Raw genomic sequence first — 11604 nt, 5'->3', positions numbered from 1 at the left:
CATAAATGCCGGGAAAACATTGACATCCCTGACAGCTAATAAAACCTGACCTCTAATTAATCTCGTCTGCTCTTTTACTGTATGTTCAGGTTCAATATTGGTTGTTGTGTCGTGTATTTTGGAAGAGATTAGGCATGACATGTATTTTTTTTTCATTTTTCTTATCATCATGTTGGTGTATGACTCCTACTGAGTACCAAGACCACAGGCCAATAATTTAAAAAAAATAAAATTGTGCGCTCTCTCACACAAACAAACTACCAGTTCAACCAAGTCTTGTCTTGTATGGCACTAAAACGCTCACATGATGGAGGCTTAACTTGACTAACTTGTGACTGTGAAGTTTAGTCAGTGATAAATCGGTCACGTAGGGTGAGGACTGACTTCACTGAAGGATTTATAACACTTAGCTTCAGTGATAGTTCCAATAAAAAGAAACAACTTTTAACGATATCTGGAGTCCGGACTGTGTGCAGGTTTAATGTGCTGGACCGGTGACTTCACAAAGTAAGTGCCCACCACCCCACTATTAAGAAACCAACAGGTTTGCTAGTTAAAAAGCTGGTTAAATTTTTCATTGGGAGTGAAAATATTTTCTCCCTCATTGTATCAAAATTAGTATGGTTGGGTATGTGTTTGTGCACCAGGTGAATAGTTCAATATCATCTGGTTTTTCCCTTGAAGGGAAAAGAACCACCATCATGTTAAAAAAAAATGTGCCTTCGGAAAGTCTTACAGGCAGGTTGTCGTGGCCGAGTGGTTAAGGCGATGGACGTGAAATCCGTTGGGATGTGCCTGCGCAGGTTCGAATCCTGCCGACAACGCGCATCTCGTCTTCTGTAACAACCCAGAGTGTGGAGATGGAGGTGGTAAGAGGTTAAAGGTGAATATACTTTTACAAGTTGTACCCCAGCGCAATTCAATCATTCCATTGAAAAATTAGATAAAAAAACTATGTTGAATGCGTCAAAATGTTGGCTTTACTGTTAGGTCTATGATCTGAAAATATGCCACCAAGGAAGTATGAAAGATACTTCTACGATGTGCTACGCATTTGTACAAGACATATTTAGTCATCTTTAATCATACAAAATACATCTTGACCACACGAGATGGACCTAATAAAGTGGCCTTTGAGCACATGACTTCGAGTACCTCGGTTGAACTGACCGGCTTGAACTTGAGGAGCATGTCGACAGAAGCCAAGCGGACCCTCTCTGAGGTGTTGTTCATGCTGTACTTGAAACTGTGCACCAGCTTCGCCAGCATGGGATGGCTTTGCACATTGTCCAAGACCACGGACAGATATTGAGGAGAACAACGCTGTCGTTCATACCTGAAGGCTTGAGGAAGCCTTTCAAAAAGAAAATGCCAGTCAAATGTAATAAAAAAATGAACACACAGAGGTAGGTAGACAGCTGGCTCTGTGGCGCAATGGACAGCGCATTGGACTTCTAGATTAAAAGTGTAGTAATTCAAAGGTTGTGGGTTCGAGTCCCACCAGAGTCAAGGAAGTTTCTTTCTTTCTCTTTTAGTAGGAAGAATGTGGGTTTCCTTGGTGGGTAAAATGTGGACAGCAAACTTTATGTGCATCCATGTTCACGAAAACAAAGTACTGCTACTTTGAGTCGAAGCAGCAAATCAGTTTTGTCCTTCAATCTGAGAATATGAATATTTCAAAGGATGAAATCAATTAAGTTTGTTTCTCAAGAAGCCTTCCACTTCTATTTCTGCTGTTGTTTACAGACGTCGACTTTCTAAATTCAGTGCACTCTCAACACTGAACCGGCGAGGCAGGAATCGGATTTTGGAATCTCATTTCTTGCAAAATAATGCAGGGTGGGATGAGACAGCCAATGGCAAAATGGCTTTGCTATGAAATGTCAGCACAGTGGATCAAGAGTCATTTAGTACTGAGCCCTTTTGTGTGCGTGTGGGTTGTATTTTCGTTAATTGCATATCACTAATTCAACAGAAAAGTACTAGAATGGATGCAATGAATCACCAATGTCAACTCTGCAGCCTGCATGCTGGCCAAAACGGGGTGTCCCTTGTGAGGATAAGCGGCTCAGATGCATGGATGGACTTTCTTCTTGTGACTTTCTCTGTCTTTCATCAGCATCACAGCTGCACAAATGAAACAAGTGTACAACAACTGCTGAAGCGCATCGGTACAAGTAGGAAATCTCAGTGGTGCTCCCTTTCACCAATTTAGTAAAGTGAGCCTGGATTTAGTGATGGGCAAATGATACTCAGGCTTTGGATCTTGTGTCGCTCTTCCTGAAGCCCAGTGATTTGAAACACTGTGTCGGAGCATGGTCGCTGTTTCGCTTCATGTTGCCATCCATCAATGTTCTGAGTCGCTTATACTCACACGAGTTGCAGGAGTGCTGGAGCCTATCCCAGCAGTCAACGGGCAGGAGGCGGGGTAAACCCTGAACTGGTTGCCAGCCAATCACAGGAGACGTAGAAACAAAAACATTTGCTCTCACAATCACACCTAAGGGCAATTTAGAGTGTCCAATGAATGCATGTCTTTGGAATGTGACAGGAATCTCCAATATTCTTCTTTTGCTTTCGGCTTGTCCCGTTTGGGGTCGCCACATCATGTCATCTTTTTCCACCTAAGGCTATCTCCTGCAACTTCCTATCTAACACCAACTGCACTCATATCTTCCCTCATAACATCCATCAAGTTTCTTTTTGGTTTTCCTCTCGCTCTTTGGCCTGGCAGCTCCATCCTCATTCACGCACATTTATTCTGTTTTAATTCAGCTCATCTTCAATCCTCTCCTTTCCAGCGCATGCCTCCATCTTTCTCGCAGATACTTACATCTGTCCTGAGTCAGGCTCCACTCCTCTTTGCCATCACTTCAGTGATTTTCAAATTTCAATTAACATTCTCTTCCGAGAACAAGTCACATTCTGTGTGAAGCAGAGTGGCGCAGCGGAAGCGTGCTTGGCCTATAACGCAGAGGTCAGTGGCTCGAAACCATCCTCTGCTAACATGGTTTTTTTTGGTCTTCTTCTGTAGTTAAAAATTGTGGGCAATAAAAACTTGTCTCCTCTTCGGCAGTCGCCCACTTCCTCCATTCACTTCTACTGGACATGCGCAACATACACAAACACAACTTAATGCCACTTCAGGATTTTCAGTCTGGAAAGGGGCACGCGTTTGCTTGGTCTCCATTTCATATTGTCTAGCTTGCAAATGTCTCAGCATATTTGCAATAAGACAACTTCTGTGTGTGGAGCAAACACCACGTCGACAGGCAATTGTCATTCTTCCAACCATTTAAAGATGAAAAATACAATTCAATTATGAACACATTATACATCTGCAAAACACTGCATGAAACATTATTTGGTCTGTATGAGATGAAAGTGATCCCAAACTTAAGAATGTCGCTTATTGTTGGTACTTATCGTGAAACTTACTCAATACTTTGTCTCACCTTCCAAATCTCGATCTCCACACAATCCCATTACTTATATCCAGTATAAATATATATATATATATATATATATATTCCAAAACTTATATACAGTAGTCTTCAAAATAAAAGCAGTTCAATGTCACCAAACAAATGAATGCACGTTTTCAGTTTGTTTTTTTGTTTGTTTTTTTAATTGCTACGAGCAAAGCAAGAGCACGGTGGAGCAGCTGCCGAGCGTTGGCTTCACAGTTCTGAGGAACGGGATCAGAGCCCAGCTCCGCCTGCGTGGGTTGTCTCCAGGCAGTCCAGTTTCCTCCCACATCCCAAAAACATGCATTCCATAGAGCATCTAAATTGCCCCAAAATGTGATTTTGAGTGCGACTGTTGTTTGTCTCCATGTGCCCTGCGATTGGCTGGCAACCAGTTCAAGGTGAACCCCGCCTCCTGCCTGAAGATAACTCTGATAGGCTTCAACAGTCCTGCGACACTTGTGAGAATAAGCGGCTAAAAATGGATAGATGGATGGATGGATACAACAATGGCCTCTTGTGTTCACATTCCACACCATAATTTCTTTGCCTTTCAATCTGTCTTTTAAAGGTCGAGCATGGTCTGGTGATTGACGTGGGAGTCAGCAAATGAGAAAGTAGAGCTGGCTGACTCTTAACTTTAGCCATTCTGAATTGAACCAGAACATTTATTGGTCTAAACATGAATCAAACACCTGTCAGTAATTTTTCTATTCAGTTCCTTGTTCAAGAAAAAAAGGAAATTAATTGTAACATGGAAGATTTGAATTGTTGTTTATTTGTGTGTGTGTATATATATATATATAAACATATTAAAAAAAAAAAAAGAAAAAACACAACAGAAAATATTACCTGACAAAATGCTCCAGTGGCGCAATTGGCCAGCCCGCAGTACTTATAAGACAGTAACTGTCATGATCCTGCAGCTCCAGCACGAGCTGTGCGGGTGTCCGCGCAGGTGCACTGATGGGAAGGTGCACACCTGCGCCTCATGCAGCCTGATTATGCTGTGGATTTATACGACAGCGATGACATCTGTCCGGCGCCAGTTCGTTGAGCTTCATGTCCCGTTCGTGTGCTCTGGTATCCCTGATTGAATCTGTGTGTACTGACCTTCGTCCGTTCTCCGACCAACCTTGTAAGCCTGACTCCTTCGTTACTTCTGCCTGCTTTGATTGTTCTCCTGTGTACCGACTCCTGCCTGCCCGCTCACCTGCTCTCTTCGCCCGACGTCCCAACTACCGCTGCTGCACCGGACTGCCTGCTCGATCCCCTACCTCTGCATATAATAAACGTGTCTCCTTGAACAACCTTGTATCTTCCGAGTCCTGCATTTGGGTCCTACTACCGTTCCGATGGGACGTGACAGTAACAATCAAAGCAATGCTGAGTTTGTGACTTCAAGCCTCACCTGGAGCAGTTTTTTTTGTGTGTGTATATTTATCATATACATAAAGGAAACAAAACAGAAAATATTACCTGATCAAATTATATTCTCCACTGGCGGAATTGGCCAGCGTGCAGTACTTATAAGACAGGAACAATCAAAGCAATGCTGAGGTTGTGACTTCAAGCCTCACGTCGAGCTCTTTTTGTGTTTGTGTATCTATATATGAAAACATATTTAAAAAGAAGAACTGTGTGTTTCTTTCAGCTTGTCCCTTTCGGGGTTGCCACAGCGTGTCATCTTGGATCAACGCATATACATGTTTGGCACAATATTTACGGCAGATGCCCTTCCTGACGCAACCCTTCTCAGGGAGTGGAGGCCCCAGTGGGATACAAACCCACAACCCCCAGTTTACCAAACCAGTCCTCTGACCACTGAGCAACTGGGCCTCATTTAAAAAAAAAAAAAAGAACACACAACAGAAAATGTTACCTGCTCAAACTATATGCTCCAGTGGCACAATTGGTCAGCGCACAGTACTTATAAGACAGTACCTGTCAAAGCAATGCTGAGGTTGTGAGTTCAAGCCTCACCTGGAGCACTTTTGGTGTGTATTTATATATAAAAAAAGAAACACAACAGAAAATATTACCGAATTGAATTTTATGCTCCAGTGGCGCAATTGACCCCTCCGTACAGGGCACTGAACCATGGCTCCTGAAGTGACGTCACGCCACGTGCGCTGACGTAAGACAAACAGTAAAAATGGCAAATACAATACAATACATTCTGAACTGAGACAGACTCTATGCTTCTGATTTCATTCAAATCAACGATATATTATAGATTCTAAATACAATACATTCTTAACTGAGTGAGACGCCATGCTTCTGATTTCATTCAATCATTCACACGTAGCAATGTTATGCTAGCGGAGAACGTCTCATTCATTTATACGAGATGTGTATTTAAAATCAAATTTAGGGCATATCTTCGTGCAAACACAGTCTGGTTTAGCTTCGGCCGCGAGCCGGCAAGAAAGTGACACGTTTGTGCAGTCCGATCATCGCTAAATATCGCTCAACAACGAATAAGTGTGTCAATCGATCACACGTAGCAGTGTTATGCTAGCGGAGAACGTCTCATTCATTTATACGAGACGTGTATTAAAAATCAAATATAGGGCATACCTTCGTGCAAACATATCTATTCCGGTTGATGGATTCAGTTGATCATGCGGTCTTCCACAAAGTTTGATCCATCAAAGGCATTTTTCGTACTGGGTGTTTGGTTTTGGAAAGGGTACGAATCGAACTCCACCAACTCGCCTTTCAGGATACCTGTCGTCACTATTACAAAGTCCGTGACTACACCTCTTAACCATATTTTTTGTTAAATAACCCAAATACGCGATAAAACGCTCACTAAACCTATACTGGACCATTCAATGTTGTCAGAGAAAATGGCGGGAGCAAAAACGAGCTTTGGTCTATGCAGATCTCTGGCCTCTGATTGGTCAGTGACGCGGATTGCGCAATATCCACGGAGGGGTCAATTGCGTCTCAAAATTTGTTTTCCCCCGTTGAAGAGAATAGAAATGCTTTGAAAGCGGCGCTAAGCTAATTTTGACACCCCACAGAGGAGATTAATTTGAACAAGCCTGCCAAAATCAAATAAATGAAATCACTACTTATAAAAAAATGAAGTTTCAAAACGAGAATAATAAAAGCCACCTCTCAGGTGCTGTGGACGTGTCAAATGGAGAGAAAATTTGAAGCCCGATAACAAACCTCCAATGGGTGGTTCTTTTCAAGGGGTCAAGGTCAAACATCCTGTTGTCATGACGACATGCAGTGCACCAACCAGTCCGAGCTCCGGACTAGTGTTTGGCGTTTGGAAAGTCCGAAGCTCCCACCGTGACCCCCAGAGACAGAGCGTCCTTCATTTCCGACATCTTTACTGCTGAAAGTGTTGGTTATTACTGGGGATGCGTCTGTATGGCCGCCATATTGGATGTGTCAGTTTTACTGACATCAACACAAAGTCACAATGCTCTGAGGTACCGAATGTTCCGGGTTGCTGAGAGCGGTGCCGGTGTCAAATTCCCATTAACAAACACACAATGAAGTTGGGAGGTTGTCTTAAACATGAATCAAAACAGAATACTGTACAATGATTTGCAATATCATGTTCAACCTATATTTAAATTCATGCTCTACAAAGACAAGATATATAATGTTCAAACTGATAAACTGATGGGCCAAAGTTCACCTCTTTGTGAACAAGTGTGTGAGGAAATACGATTATGGCCCTCAGCGTACAATTGCAAGGAATTTAGGGATTTCATCATCAACCGTCTATCATATCATCAAAAGGTTCAGAGTATCTGGACAAATCACCAGACTGAAGCAGCAAGGCCGAAAACCAACAGTGGATGCCTGTGACCTTTGATCCCTCAGGCGGCACTGCATCAAAAACTGATCCCACCACATTGGCTCAGGAACACTTCAGAAAAACCACTGCCAGTTAATATAGTTCTACGTGACATTCGTGCAATTTAAAACTCTACTATTCAAAGCAGAGCACCCAGAAATGCTGCCAGCTTCTCTGGGCTCGCGCTCATCAAAGATGGACTGATGCAAAGTGGAAAAGTGTTCTGTGGTCCAATGACTCCCCACTTCAAATTGTTTTTTATAAATTGTGGACCTCGTGTCCAAAGAGTAAAAGAACCATCCGGACTGTTATTGACATCTGTGAAGGCACCATTAATGCCGAAAGGTAAATTCAGGTTTTGGAGAAACACGTGCTGCCATTCAAGTAAAGTCCTTTTCATGGACATCCCTGCTAATTTCAGTAAGGCAATTCCAAAGCACATTCTCCACGTGTTACAACAGAGGAGCTTTGAAGCAAGAGTGCCCTAACCCGAACCTAACCTGCAGTCCAGACCTTCTTTCCATTGAAAAAAAACATGTGGCGCATTATGAAGCATAAAATACGACAATGGAGACCTCGGACTGTTGAACAGCTAAAGCTGCACATCACGCAAGAATGGGAAAGAATTCCACCTACAAAGCTTCAACAATTTGCATCCTCATTTCCCAAATGTTTACTGAATGTTGTTCAAAGAAGAGTTATGTAACACAGAGGTAAACAGGACCCTGTCTCTTTTTTTTGGGAACACGTTGCAGCAATAAAATTCCAAGTTCATGATTAGTTGCTAAAAACAATAGTGTTCAATTAAATTTTGGTCTTTTGAGGCCAGCGACTGACTGGTGACCAGTTCAGGGTGTTGTCCGCCTTTCGCCCGAAGTTAGCTGGGATAGGCTCCAGCATTAACGCGACCCTTGTGAGGATAAGAGGTTCACAAAATTGATGGATGTTCGGTAGGACCACCCCAAAGGAAGGAGCTGTAAGAGCCGGTGACCAGGATGTGGAGGGTCCGATACGATCCTGTGTGTTCTTCTTGTTTTAGTTCTGGCAGTGTGCAAGTCTGAGAGGGTGTGGGGGGGACTGACAATCTTTTCAGTAGTTTTGGTTGTCCGTTGCAGTCAGGGTTTGTTGTTTTTTGGAGCACCACAAAACCGGACTGTGACGGTGGAACACAGTACAGATTCGATGACCGCTGTGTCGAACTGCCTCAACAGGCCTTGCTCCTCAGAAGCCACAGGAAGTAGATCCACTGAAGGGTCTTCCTGAGGGCGGAGTTGGTGTTCATCTCCCACTTCAGGTCCGGTGAAACGGTATTTCCTAGGAACCTGGAGGTCTTTGCGGATGACACAAGGCAGCTGGACAATGTGAGTGGCAGCTGTGGCGAAGGATGCCTCCTGAAGTAGTTAAGACCTCCCATAAAAAATTAATTCATAAGCAGATGGCTCTGTGGGGCAATGGACAGCGCATTGGACTTCTAGATCAACAGTGCAGTAATTCAACAGTTGTGGGTTTGAGTCCCACCAGAGTCACTTGTTCATTAGAAAGAATTTGTGTTTGCTTTGGTGGGGAAAATGTTGAGTCCAAATATGTGCATCTATGTTCATGAAAAAAAAAAAAAAAAAAAAAAAAAATTACTCACGGCCAAAGCAGGTTTTATGAAACAATGAAGCTTTTCAGCCGATTACATGAAGCAATAAAGTGTTTCGGCCAATTGGATGAAACTTCATGAAGCGCTGAATCTCTCAAAAGTACAAACCCCACTAGCAGTGTCTTCCTTTGGACATGGATAAATTATCCCGAAAGTCAATTTAGTCAATAATTTCCGTGGTGGAAACACACAATGATTGTCGAAGAATTCCTAGTTCCATTTCAAAGTTCACGATAGGATACTAGTGGTTATCATGACAAAAAAAAAAAAAATGGAATTTTCTTTGGTTTCAAGATCTACAAGAGCTGATGGCCATGCTACCCTCAGATTTCGGAAGCTCAGTTTTGGCCCTGGTTGGTACTTCCCAGTATTCCCTGGAATTCCCAGACCGCTTGGGAATACCAGGTGCTGGAAGCGTCTCTCCCCGGCTAAAATGCAGAGGGGTTGCATCAGAAAGGTTAAACAAAAACGCGCTCATCTGAGATGACACCCTGTGGTGACCCCAAATGGGACAAGACGAAGACCTACAAGTACCTGGTTCTTGTCCTATCCAATCCTGTCCAATGTTTTCCTGTCCTTCTTCCACAGGGTGGAGTACTACTACCCTGTACAACAATCGAATTTAATCACTGTCCCCGTACTTTACAATGTCCTTGTAATCTACATTGTCTTCAACTTTACTGCAACCAGTGTCCTGTCTTTTATTATCGTCTCATTCTTTATCATTTCGTCATCTTTTCACTGTCCCTCCACTGATCCATGAGAAGCCAAACAAGAAAAATATAACGAATACCAAGAACTTTTTTTTTTTAACTTTGGAGAGAAACACTGTTAATAAAAGACAAATTGTGCAATAAATTCAAATTTGTCAGTTGTCATTCTAATGTCGATATTGCAATGATGATCGGACTCGCGACCAGTTTCCTGAGTGGATGAAGTGTTCATAGTTGATATATTTATTTATTTCTTGTCTCCAAATGGAGGTGTGGGTTCAAAGCCCACTTCTGACACATTTTTTATTCTTTTTTTACCTTTTAAGAATTATTTCTGGTACATATGGGAGCATTTCAATCCATTTTAGCGTCTTTCACACCACAAAAGGGAACCTTCAATTCATGTTATTGGCTTTCGCAGTAACAATGTAACATTTGGGAGTACCAGTACATTTGTAGTTTTATTTAGGGGGTATTTTGGCATTGAATTAACCCTTTAACAGCTGAGCCTCAAAATGTCAGCCTGGATTTGTGTGCAGTTATTTGTCAATGTACAGCATGTACAATTACAGTTTAATTGAATGAATAAAACACAAAAACAGAACGAGATTTGAGTGTTTTAGTTCAGAAAAAAATGTACCTGAAGAAATGTGAATTTAAAATGTGAAGGGAATTAAACCATGTACAATAACTTTTCTCATAACAATGTAATTACTGAACACTTGAATTAATCCTCATACACAACAACGATGCCTCCTGTCATGAGCATGTGGCAATGGAAAGGACCCAAACGCAGGGACATGATTTTCAAGGGGAGTTTGATTCTTTCAGAGTTCGTACACAGGGAAGCAGTCGAAAAAGGCAGACGCACAAAAAAACACGTAAAGTCCAAAAATGCAGAAAAGAGGTGCAATAATTACGAGGCCAAACATGGAACATGGACAAAACAAGACTCGACTAAAGTGGCACACGAACCAAACGCTTGCTCCATAATTACACACAACGTTTTCTAGCGCTCGTCTGCAGAAGGAGCAAAGTGAAGAGAATTGAATTCACTCCGCGATGTTTCTCTCCTCTGGACACAAAGTGGGCTGAGGAGACGACACCCGGAAAAATTACAAAACACTCTGATGACCCAAAGTAAAAATGACACAAGACTGCTTCATTATTCTCCATCCAAAGGACACGCGTATGTTGCCTTTTTTATTTCATTTCATTTTTAGCTCACTGATGTGTGTAGTCTGCCTGAAGGCTTTTGGATGGAGGTAACGTAGACTTGTCATAAGTGTAAACAATTGTTTTTATTTTGCATTACCCCATAAAAAAAAAAAAAAAATTGATTGTTTAGAACAATGATCATTCTGTGCATGTACTGTATAGCAGCTCGGTTAGAATGAGGTAATCGTACCCTTCTTCTTTTTCTCTCCAGAAATATTATGTGTTATCATTATCATACCTGCCTCATGAAAACTGTGATAAAGCTTCATCAAGCATTTAAAACGAAAGCTATTGTCAAGGGTGTGGTCATGCCACTCACCTGCACCTCGTTTGTTAATTATGTCTCGTATTTAAGCTTCGTGTGTTGAGTTTTTGGTGGCTAGTCCATAGATAGATAGATAAATATCCCTCGACCCCCATGAGGATAAGCGGCAAAAGAAAATAGATACCCCGTGACCTTTGTGAGGATAAGCAGCAAAAGAAAATGGATTGATGGATAGAGAGATACCCCCGTGACCCTCGTGAGGATAAGCGGCAAAAGAAAATGGATGGATAGATACCCTGTGACCCTCGTGAGGATAGGCGGCAAAAGAAAATTGATAGATACCCCGCAACCCTCATGAGGATAAGCGGCAAAAGAAAATAGATTGATGGAAAGAGCGATACCCCCGTGACCCTCGTGAGGATAGGCGGCAAAAGAAAATTTATAATACCCCACAACCCTCGTGAGAATAAGCG

The 11604-nt window shown here is 42.2% G+C and overlaps 3 non-coding genes across 3 annotated transcripts; all 3 read left to right on the top strand.

Annotated features, from left to right (window-relative positions):
* The first annotated feature begins 742 nt into the window (after positions 1–742).
* On the top strand, positions 743–824 carry trnas-uga (transfer RNA serine (anticodon UGA)). Its single transcript has one exon. It is a non-coding gene; the product is annotated as a tRNA-Ser (tRNA).
* Positions 825–1420: 596 nt separating this feature from the next.
* trnar-ucu (transfer RNA arginine (anticodon UCU)) lies at positions 1421–1509 on the top strand. The gene is given in 2 exon segments: positions 1421–1457; positions 1474–1509. It is a non-coding gene; the product is annotated as a tRNA-Arg (tRNA).
* A 3855-nt stretch (positions 1510–5364) lies between these two features.
* On the top strand, positions 5365–5458 carry trnai-uau (transfer RNA isoleucine (anticodon UAU)). The gene is made up of 2 exons: positions 5365–5402; positions 5423–5458. It is a non-coding gene; the product is annotated as a tRNA-Ile (tRNA).
* Positions 5459–11604: the final 6146 nt, after the last annotated feature.

This window comes from Syngnathoides biaculeatus, chromosome 21 (genome assembly GCF_019802595.1).
Source record: "Syngnathoides biaculeatus isolate LvHL_M chromosome 21, ASM1980259v1, whole genome shotgun sequence".
NCBI classification, from domain to species: domain Eukaryota; kingdom Metazoa; phylum Chordata; class Actinopteri; order Syngnathiformes; family Syngnathidae; genus Syngnathoides; species Syngnathoides biaculeatus.
This window is presented reverse-complemented; position numbering and strand designations above follow the sequence as displayed.